The following is an 11,285-nucleotide window of genomic DNA, read 5'->3' as shown; positions in this document are numbered from 1 at the left end:
GCTCATAATATGTGCTTGTAATTGTATTTCTTTAGTGTTGGTTGTGATCTCTCCTCTTACATTCACAATTTTATTTATCTGGGTCCTTTCTCTTTTCCTTTTTATAAGTCTGGCCAGTGGCTTATTGATTATTGATTTAGTTGTATTTTTTTTAAAGATTTTTTATTTATTTATTTGACAGAGAGAGATCACAAGTAGGCAGAGAGGCAGGCAGAGAGAGAGAGAGGGAAGCAGGCTTCCTGCCGAGCAGAGAGCCCTACGTGGGACTCGATCCCAGGACCCTGAGATCATGACCTGAGCCGAAGGCAGCGGCTTAACCCACTGAGCCACCCAGGCGCCCCATTTAGTTGTATTTTTTTTTAAAGATTTTATTTAGTTATTTGACAGATAGAGATCACAAGTAGGCAGAGAGGCAGGCAGAGAGAGAGAGGAAGGGAAGCAGGCACCCTGCTGAGCAGAGAGCTCGATGCGGGGCTCAATCCCAGGACCCTGAGACCATGACCTGAGCCGAAGGCAGAGGCCTAACCCACTGAGCCACCCAGGCGCCCCAATTTAGTTGTATTTTTTAAAGATTTTATTTATTTATTTGACAGAGAGAGACACAGGGAGAGAGGGAACACAAGCAGGGGGAGTGGGAGAGGGAGAAGCAGACTTCCCGCTGAGCAAGGAGCCCAATGTGGGGCTCAATGCCATGACCCTGGGATCGTGACCTGAGCTGAAGGCAGCCACTTAACCACCGAGCCACCCAGGAACCCCAATCCTCTTAATTCTTTCATAGAAACAGCTTCTAGTATCCCTGATTTGTTCTGTTCTTTGGTTTTTTATTTCTTTGATTTCTGTTCTAATCTTTATTATTCTTCTTTTCCTGCTGGGTTTAGGCTTTATTTGTGGTTCTTTTTCCTGCTCCTTTAAGTGTAACTTGAGGTTCTGTATTTGAGATCTTTCTTGTTTCTTGAGAAAGACTTGTATTACTATATACTTCCCTATTAGGACCACCTAAGATTTGAACAGTTGTGCTTTCATTTTCCTTTGTTTCCATGATCTTTTTCAATTTTTCTTTAATATCCTGGTTGACTCATTCATTCTTTAGTAGGTTGTTCTTTAGCCTCCATGTATTTAATTTCAGTCCAAATTTCCTCTTGTGATTGAGCCCATTTTCAGAGCATTGTGGTCTGAAAATATGCAGGGCATGATCTGAATCTTTTGGTAATAGTTGAGACTTGATTTATGACCCAGTATGTGATCTATTCCAGAGAATGTCCCATGTGCACTCAAGAAGAATGTGTATTTCGTTGGCTTAGAATGGAATGCTCTGAATATATCTGTGAAGTCCCTCTGGTCCTGTGTGTAATTCAAAGCCCTTGTTTTCTTGTTGATCTTTTTGATGATCTGTCTATTGCAGTGAGTGTGGTGTTGAAGTCCCCTACTATTGTTGTATTATTATCAATGTGTTTATTAAATTTTGTTATTATTTGGTAAATATAATTGGATATTCCCACGTTAGGGGCATAAATATTTACAATTATTAGATCTACTTATTGGATAGACCATTTAATTATGATATAGTGTCCTTCCTCATCTCTTACTACAGACTTTTGAACCTAAGGATACATCCAGACTGAAAGTGAAGGTATAGAGAAGCATCTTTCATGCCAATGGGCCTCAAAAGAAGGCTGGGGTAGTGATTATCATATCAGATAAATTAGATTTTAAAGACTGTAGTCAGAGATACAGAAGGATACTACATAATTCTCAAAGGACACTACACCAAGAAGATCTAACAATTTTAAATATTTATGCCCCCAATATAGGAGGAGCCAACTACATAAGACAACTGTTAATCAAAATAAAGAGTCATATTGATATGAATACATTAATAGTAGGGGATCTTAACACACGACTCTCAGTAATAGATCATCCAAGCAGAAAATCAATAAAGAAACAATAGCCTTGAATGACACATTGGACCAGATGGACTTCAGAGGTATATATAGAACATTCCACCCTAAAACAACAGAATACTCATTCTTCTCGAGTGCACAAAGAACTTTCTCCAGAATAGACCACATAATGGGTCACAAGTCAGGATTCAACTGATACCAAAAGATTGGGATTATTCTCTGCATATTCTCAGATCACAATACTTTGAAGCTAGAGCTCAACCACAAGAAAAAGTTCAGAAGGAATTCAAACACCTGGAAGCTAAATACCACCTTGCTTAAGAATGTTTGGATCAACCAGGAAATCAAAGAAGAACTTAATTCATGGAAACCAATGAGAACGAGACACTTTGGTCCCAAACCTATGAGATACAGCAAAGGAAGTCCTAAGGGGAAAATACATAGCCATCCCTCAAAAAAATTTCCCCTAAGGGGGAAATACAAGCCTCCCTCAAAAAAAAAAAAGGAAAAATCCAGAATACACCAGCTGTCTTTACACCTTAAAGAACTGGAAAATTAACAACAAATTAAGCCAATTCCACACACAAGAAGGGAAATAATCAAGATTAAAGCAAATATCAATGAGATAGAAACTAGAGATACAGTAGAATACGTCAACGAAACTAGAGCTGGTTTTTTGAGAGAATCAATAAGATTGATAAACCATTGGCCAAACTAATCCAAAAGAAAAGACAGAAGGCCCAAATTAATAAAATTATGAATGAAAAGGGAGAGATCACGACTAACACCAAGGAAATAGAAACAATCATCAGAAATTATTGTCAACAGTTATATGCCAATAAGTTAAGCAACCTAGATTAAATGGATGCATTCCTGGAAAACTATAAACTTCCAAAACTGAATCAGGAAGAAATTGACAACCTGAATAGACCAATATCTAGTAACAAGATTGAAGCAGTGATCAAAAGCCTCCCAAAAAGCAAGAGTCCAGGACCTGACAGATTCCCTGGGGAATTCTACCAAACTTTCAAAGAAGAAATAATACCATTCTCCTGAATCTGTTTCAAAAAATGGAAACAGAAAGAAAACTTCCAGACTCTTTTTATGAAGCCAGCATTACCCTGATCTGAGGGTGGCACAGTGCTTGGATCCATGCAGGTGCTAAATGTTTGGTGAATTAATATGTATTATTGCAAACCAGATTGAGGGGGTATTATTCTTCAGATGTTTCAACATCCTGTGGTCCCTGTGATGGCTACTTGTTTTTTTATTTTTTTCCATATTTTATTTTATTTTATTTCTTTTCAGTGTTCCAAAATTCATTGTTTATGCACACTTGTTCTTTAAGAGTAAAGGTAGACTGGTGGTTGCTGATACTGCTACACAGGCAATCATGGGGGAATCTGGAAAAGCAAATAGAGCAAAGGTTAAAAAGAAACCCATGGGTCCAAAATGGCACCTTGTGCCAGGTCAAGTACCCAAACCTTGCTTAATCCCTAACCAAATTGCAGATGCAACCACCCCCAGAAATGCAAGTCTTCAACCATCAGTGAGGAAGTCTCTGGTCATTAGTGGTGAGGTATTCTGTCATATGAGTCTTCTCCATCCCCCAAGGAAGGGAGGTCATCCTCCATGGTAAACCCCCTGCTTTCCAAATTAAGGGAAGGTGTCCTTCCCTGAAACACTCCTTTCTCTTCTTTTGCCAAATTCCTTCCTATACAAACCTCCCATTTGTACCTCTCCTCAAAGCTTCCCTCTACCTTCCAGATAGGGTGCTGCCTAGTTCTTGAATCACTTAATAAAAGCAACTACATATTCAAATTTACCTGGCTGATTTTGTTTTTTAACACAAACAGTGAGAAATGAGCTGGGGTGGGAGTGAGATGGGGAAAGAAATACATGTAGGGTTTCACAAAAGCAGAAGGGACAGAGTGACAGCAGGGTCCAGGGCTGGGTGCTGGGGAGTCATATGTTTTCATGGGTTATTGTCTGGATGAGAGGAAAGTCAGGGGAGAGGTGTAGTCACTTTTCCATATCACACAAGACTGGTTCTGCAGCAACTGAATTAGGAGATGGGCAACAGGATGGGAGCTGGTGACAGGGAGAAGCTGGAAGCCAGAAAGGAGGGTCAGACCAGCAGGGGAACTGAGAGTCTGAGTAGGTGTCCAGGGTTGAGGGAGGAGCACATTTCTATTTTAGCAGAGACTCAAGGAAGGCTGGTATATGGAGAAGGAAGTCAGAACAGTAGTGCTGTGTGTGGGGTAGGTTTGTTAGAACAACTGTCAAAGACCGATTTTGTAAGAGACAGAAAGAACATCTGCAAGTACAATGCTGTTCCTGCAACTTGTGTTGCTGGTGGTTCTCCTCCCCGGTGGTGATAGTGAAGATGGTGAGAACTCTGACCTTATTCAGTGGGTGCACGTGTGTGTTTCTGCCAGTCTCTCTCTGTGTGTGTGTGCTTGTGTGAGTGTATGCTGTGTTTTATTATGTGTATGTGTGTACATGTGTCTGTGTATATATGTGTTTCTGTGTTTGTATACTTGTGTGTATATGTATCTATGTCAGTTCTTTGTATAAGTGTTTTTGTGTATTAGAGCATCTGTGCACCTGTGGTATGTGTGTGTGTGTGTGTGTGTGTGTACATTTCTCTTTGAGTGTGTGCACTTGTGTAGTGAGTTCTCCAGCATATATTTGCGGAGTGAGAGTGTCAGTCTGATTTCTCCCTGAACATCCTGACCCCAGGGCCCCGTGGTCTTCTGAAGGATTGGTACCAAACTCTGGGCTATGGGCAGCACATGTCTCTGGAGACAACTGTGTCTCCCCTGTTCTCTAGATTTTGGCTCCCCATTCTTCCACCTTCTTCACCATTCAGTCTCCTTTACAATGCCATCTTATTCCAGTCTATCTGTTCTTTTCCACAGACTTCCAGGAGCCAATCTGTACCCAAATCATCCTGACCACATCCTTTTACAACCATTCCTGGATGCAAAGTCAAGGCTCAGCTTGGCTGGATGAGTTGCAGACTCATGCCTGGAACAACAAGACTGGAGCTTTCATTTTCCTTCAGCGTTGGCCCAAGGGCAAATTTTGCAACAAGGAGCTGATGGAAGTAGAGGAATTATTCTCATCATACTACACTGGATTTCCTCTAAAGTTTCATGACCATGGCAGCCAATGGCAGCTTGAATGTGAGTTCAGTTCCCTCAGAGATGTGATGTGATGGAGGTAACTGGTGTGTGTGTGTGTGTTTCTTTGAGTTCTTTCCTCTTCTAGGGAAGATCCTCCACCATCTTCTGAAACTCACATCTCCCTGTCATAAATCTGAAGCACACTTATCTAGGCAGGGGTAGAAGCCAGACCCCAATTCTTACTAAGCTTCACAACTTTTGCTATTTCTTACTCCTCATTGACCACAGGCTGTGCTCTCCTGTCTCCAACTAGTGTCTCCTGTGACCACCCCCTTCTCTGGTTTTCAACCGGGCACCCTCTGCTCCCTCATTCTGTGACTGACAATTGCACTGTGCTTTTGTCCCCATTCAATCCTAGCAGCAAAATCTGACTATGCTTTCCCTGAGCCCCACTGCACTCCCTTGGCCCTAGACTGTTTTTATCCTCAGGTTCCCTACTGAGCCCTTCCTTATTCTCTCCCCACACCCTTCCTGTCTCTCCCCCAACATTCATTCCTTCCTCAGTAATTCACTTCTTCCTCTCCTTCTATCCACCACCACTTCCCCTTTGTGTGAGCCCCCATTCAAACCAAACTTTGTTGCATTCCTTCCATTCCCCTGAGATTTCCCCTTTTGCTTCCCCCTTTCCTGGTTTCCACTCATCTCACTTCACCTCTTTCCCTCTGTACGACAACTCAGAGTCTTTCTTCCCCAGATCCCTTTCAGGTACAGCTGATGATAGGTTGTGAACTGCACTTTGGAGAAGCATCAGTAGGCTTCATGAGGATTGCTTATCAAGGATCAGAACTTGTGAGTTTCTGGAACATGACATGGTGGCCAACTCCAACAGGAGGAAGTAGGGCTCAACAGGTCTGCAGACTACTCAATCAGGACCATGCAGACAATGAACTAGTGCATACGTTCATCACTGACTACTGTCTTCTTTACCTCTCAAGTCTTCTTGATGCAGGGAAGGCAGATATCCAATGAAAAGGTAAGTCCCACTCCATCCCTCTCTCCAAGTATTCTGCATTCTGTGCTCATAAATTTGTACCATACACTCATCTTCAGGGTAGGAAGGAATCAAGGAGAGAGGATGATGGTGACAGAATCCTACAGGTTGGAAAAAAGTGTCTAAAGTGGTGTGAAATCTACCCATTCAGTCTGTGAATTCCTGTTCTGTCTCTACAGTGAGGCCAGAGGCCTGGCTGTCCACTGGCCCCAGTCCTGGTCCTGGTCATCTCTTGCTGGTGTGCCATGTCTCTGGCTTCTACCCAAAGCCTGTGTGGGTGATGTGGATGTGGGGTGAGCAGGAGCAACAGGGGACTCAACGAGGTGATGTTCTGCCCCATGCTGATGGGACATGGTATCTTCAGGTGCTTTTGGATGTGAAAACCAGGGAAGCAGCTGACCTGTTGTGCCGGGTGAGACACAGCAGTCTAGGAGGCCAGGACATGGTCCTCTACTGGGGTAAGAAAGAACTTGGGTCTGGCTGGGAAAGGGTATGGGTGTTCCTCCAGCACAGCAAGAGAGCCACTTGAAAAATTCGGGAATCTAGGGACTCCAGAACAAAAAGGACACAAAACCAGTAACCCATAAAATAGAAAAGGTGAGGATGAGGGTCCTAAGGATATGGGAGGATGCATCTGGTTGGGTGGAAGACCACCTCTGAGGAGGGATGGGAGAAGAGAGAGGAAGAAGGGCAGTTGGTGAGGCAGAGGATGACATGAGAAAAGAGGAAGAGGGAGGTGCAGGTCAACATGGGATGGTTGGGAAATGGTATCTTCCGTGGACCAAACCCACAGAGCAGCCACACACCACAGCCTTGGACTTCCTGGTGGTGATAGTGCCTCTGGTGCTTCTGGCAGGTCTGACGTTGTGGCTCTGGAAGTGCTGGTAAGTCTCTGGAGCCACCTTCCTGCTCTTTCCTAGGTGTCTCCCCATATTTTAGTCTGTCCTCAGCCCTCCTGCTCCCAGTGCCCTTCCCCCCTGCAGTATTCACCTCCACCTGCTGCAGAATGACTCTTCCTCTGTTCCTCTCAGGAAAACACACTGGAGACTTCAGTGCACTGGCTTCCCTTCTGAGTGAGATCCCAGCAGCCCAGGCTCTGGTACTTACTCATCAGTGATACCCTTGCAACTCTCTGTGTGCAACTTTGTCTTTCATTTCTACTTAATGATCAGTTGTCAATATAAGCTCAGTGTAATTTAGCAGAATTTGTTGTTCTGACTTGGTTCTAAAGTCAAAATTTGACTCAGTGTAAAATGAAGTCTCAGCACTTTCATTGGTCACAGGCATCAGATGTCACTTCTTCCAGTGAGCCCTTTCTGAATCAGTAGTGGAAGCAGTTTCAGCCTGGTGAGAATTTCCACCACTTAAGCCTGCACTTTGGCTAATCTATTCCTGACCCCTAGCCCTTGTTGACTCCATTAGGTCCCTTTTGCCTTTTAAATCTTAAGATTCTTTACAGCAAAGACCATGTCTTTTTAATATTTGTATCTTTGATGGGGAGTGTCACCTGCATGGAATATGTCCCTAATGAAAATATGTGTTGAATGTATGCTAAATTCATTCTTTTTTTCTTTCTATCTTGCTGACATGTTTATAGTCGTTGAGATGTTTGATGCTTTTCTTGGTAAATGTGTTGTCACCTGGCTGAGGGAGTTCACACTTTCCCTGTTCCTGTTGACATCTCCAGTCCCCTCAGTAGAAACAAGTTTCCTGTGTAGATTTCTATTATTTAACTACAGCCACTTATTGGACTGGACCTATTGCTCCAAGTGTTCTGAATTGAAAGGGGAAGGCAGAATGCTTGTTCTTTGTAGGGCTCAGGGACAACAGCAGGGTTGTCACCTTGTGGTTTGCTGGAAACTTGGGGTCTTGGACTCAGCAGAGACCCACTGAAAGCAATTTGCATTTTAGTGAAATTAGCAGGGGATTCACAGGTGTATAAAATGTGATACTTGAGAGGTAGCAGTGCACATTTGTTGCTGAAGGGAAAAGACATGCTCCAGGGAGGAGAATAAGAGTGTCGTGGTCAGGAGTGAATGGGGATCCAGCAAGGACCATGCATGCAGCACATCATGGCATCATGGCTCCTGTGTTACAGTGCTGAAGACGTGAAGTCAGGAACGGTGAGCCATTGCTCCAATGGGAAATGTGGCGTTGTATTTCTGGGAGCCTCTGCTCATAACATTGTCAACTGATGACTATCCAGACTGGTTTTATGCGTGTCCATTTAAAGACATCTTTTCTAATATACATTTGTATTTGAAAATAATTTATTGTATAGTGTATTTCCCTATACTGAAACACCAGCTCAGATGTGTGTAACATTTCTCAGCTTGGGTACTGTGACCCCCAGGGTCTCTGGCTTCCCGCCCTGCAGCAGTGCTGCTCACAATGGTTTTCTGAACAGGAAATGGTCATCTTCTCATGAATTCATGAATATAGCTACTTTCACCCTTTTTCATTGCACCATCATTGTGTGCTAGATGTTACTTTAGCAATTTCTGGAGTGGCTCCACATAGATATCAGGAATGTCCTATTCCTTTTCCTGGATTTCCTGCATCATTGGCTCATTACCAGTGAACACAGGACCCACAGCTTTGCATCAAGAGTCTGAGCAAGCCTCACCTACACACGTATTGTGTCATGAGGAACATCCTTTCTTTAAAAGTCTACTCTTTCTGATACAAGTATTGGTGCCCTGGTTTCATTTCACATCCATTTGCTTGATAAATAATTCTCCATCCTTTCACTTTCAATTTGTATGTGTCTTTAGGTCTCAGATTAGTCTCTGGTAGGATGCACATAGATGCGTCTTGTTTTTTTACCCAACCCATCAGCCTATGTTTTGTGATTGGATCATTAAGTCTATTCTGGTTCAATGTAATTATTGATCTACATGGACTTACTGTCATTTTGTTACTTATTTTGGGGTTGTTCTTGCAGTTCTGTGTTCATTTCTCTTCTTGTTATTGTCTCCCATGGTTAATTGGCCATCTCTAGTGATATATTTGGATTTTTTTCTCTTGATTTTTTGTGTATCTATTCTTAATTTTTGATTTGTGGTTATCATTTGGCTTGTATATAACAGTTTCTATACACAAGAGTCAATATTAAGGTCACGTAAGTTTAAAACTATTATTTATTCCTTTCCTCCCTCCACCCATATTGTTTAAATACAATGTCATAGTTTGCATCTTTTTATTTTGTGAGTCTCTCGACTGATTTTTTTGATATCCTTACTTTTACTGATTTTGTGCATCTTTTCCTTTGGTCTTTCCTTTCCACTCAGAGTCCCCTTTAACTTTGCTTTCCTTCTCTCAATGCTTCAAAATATGCTTGCTTTTTTCTCATGTGCCCTTATCTTGTGACACTCTTACTCTGTCTTGCTTGTTAGCCCTGACATCTGGAACGATCCCTCTCCTGGGTGTTTTTATGGATTTCCAACAAACCACTAGTCAGGAATTGCTGACTACATTGCTATGTTGTTACATTGCTGGCTACATTAATGGTAAAAACTTACATGAGGGATTTTATAGAGATGAAAGGACAAGCTGTCTGCATCCACTGGTGGCAGTCTTTTCCAAGAGTAATCTTATCCGAGCCTTACTAACACCCTGTCTCCCACAACCATACTCTTCTGCAGATCTGCCTTCTGCAATAGACTCTTGATAGGGCCTTTCCTAATTGGTGTCACAAACCTGGGAGTGTGCAAGCAGCCCTCTCATGAGCCATACTGCTCCATGCGAGTCCTGCTCCAGGGAGAGGGGAGGATCACCACAACAACGTCTGACTCAGGCCCCTGATGTGGCCTGGTAGCAAACATCTGGTCTAATGGTAGGGTCTCCCAATAATGAAACTTCTCAGGGGACAACATAGGGAATGTGCCCTGCAGTTCACTGATATTTCATCTCTGGCAAATGCTTGGTCTGACACAACTTAAGCCCAAGGAGGTCCAACTGGCTACTAACACAAAAGGTACTAAATCTGGCTCACAACAGGCAATGAGAGCCATTTCAAATGAAAGGACTAAAACTAAAGTGGCTCAGCCACCACAGGAGGGCACATGCATCTCACTGGGGATACACTCTTGAAGTGCCAGGTCCTGAAAAATAAGGGACACTGAACTGAAGGTCACTACATAATCTTTTCTTCATAAAGTCACTACTTTCAAGAGTAGGAGACATAGTTAACTTTCCTGACACACAGAAATAGAATTGGACACAATGAGGAGACACAGGACTATATCTTAAGTGACAAAACAGAATAAATTAACATAGAGAGTTAAGTAGAAAGAAGATAAGTGTTATATCTGACAAAGAATTTAAAGTAATGGTCATAAAAATCCTTGCTATACTTGAGAAAAGAGTAGAGGCCCTACTGAGATCCTCAACCAATAGATAGAAAGCATAAAAAAGATCCAATTACTGATGAAGAACTCAATAGGTGAAATTAAACATACACTGATAAAATGAATAGGAGAATAGAGGGAGCAGAAGAACACATCAGTAACATGGAAGACAGGGTATGGAAAGCAATCAGGTTGAATAAGAGAGAGAGGAAAACAAATACCAAAGGAAAATAGATTTAGGGACCTTAGCAACACCATCAAGAATAAAAATACTCGCATTATAGATCACAGAAGGAGGAGAGAGAGAAACAGCCAACTACTTTTTGAGAAATAATGGCTAAAAATGTCCAAAATCCAGTGAAGGAAGCAGAAATAAAGATAGGAGGCACAGAGCACCCCCAACAAAACAATGCTAGGAGGACTACACTAGGATACATATTAATTAAAATGGCAAAAAGTAGTGAGAAAGGAGAATTTTAAAAGCAGCAGGAGAAAAGAAGAAAGTTATATGCAAGGGGAAACCCATAAAGGCATCAGCTGATTTTTCAGCAGACTTGGCAGGCCAGCAGAGAGTGGCATAATATATGCAAAGTAGTGAAAGGGAAAAAAAAAATCTGTAGCCAAGAATATTATATCCAGCAAGGTTATCATTCAGAATAGAAGGACAGATAAAGAGTTTCCCAGACCCACAAATGTGAAAGGAACTCATGACCACTAACTTAGCTCTACAAGATATGTTAAAGGGGACTCTGAGTGGAAAGGAAAGACCAAAGGAAAAGATGCACAAAATCAGTAAAAGTAAGGATATCAAAAAAATCAGTCAAGAGACTCACAAAATAAAAAGATGCAAACTATG

At 42.2% G+C, this 11,285-nt stretch overlaps 1 pseudogene; it reads left to right on the top strand.

Moving 5' to 3' along the window:
* Positions 1-4,040: 4,040 nt before the first annotated feature.
* Positions 4,041-8,284, top strand: LOC125085503 (T-cell surface glycoprotein CD1a-like; annotated as a pseudogene).
* The last annotated feature ends 3,001 nt before the right edge of the window (positions 8,285-11,285 follow it).

The sequence above is a fragment of the Lutra lutra genome, chromosome 15, assembly GCF_902655055.1.
Source record: "Lutra lutra chromosome 15, mLutLut1.2, whole genome shotgun sequence".
Taxonomy (NCBI): domain Eukaryota; kingdom Metazoa; phylum Chordata; class Mammalia; order Carnivora; family Mustelidae; genus Lutra; species Lutra lutra.
Note: the sequence above shows the minus strand (reverse complement) of the source record. Positions and strands in the feature narration are given on the sequence as shown.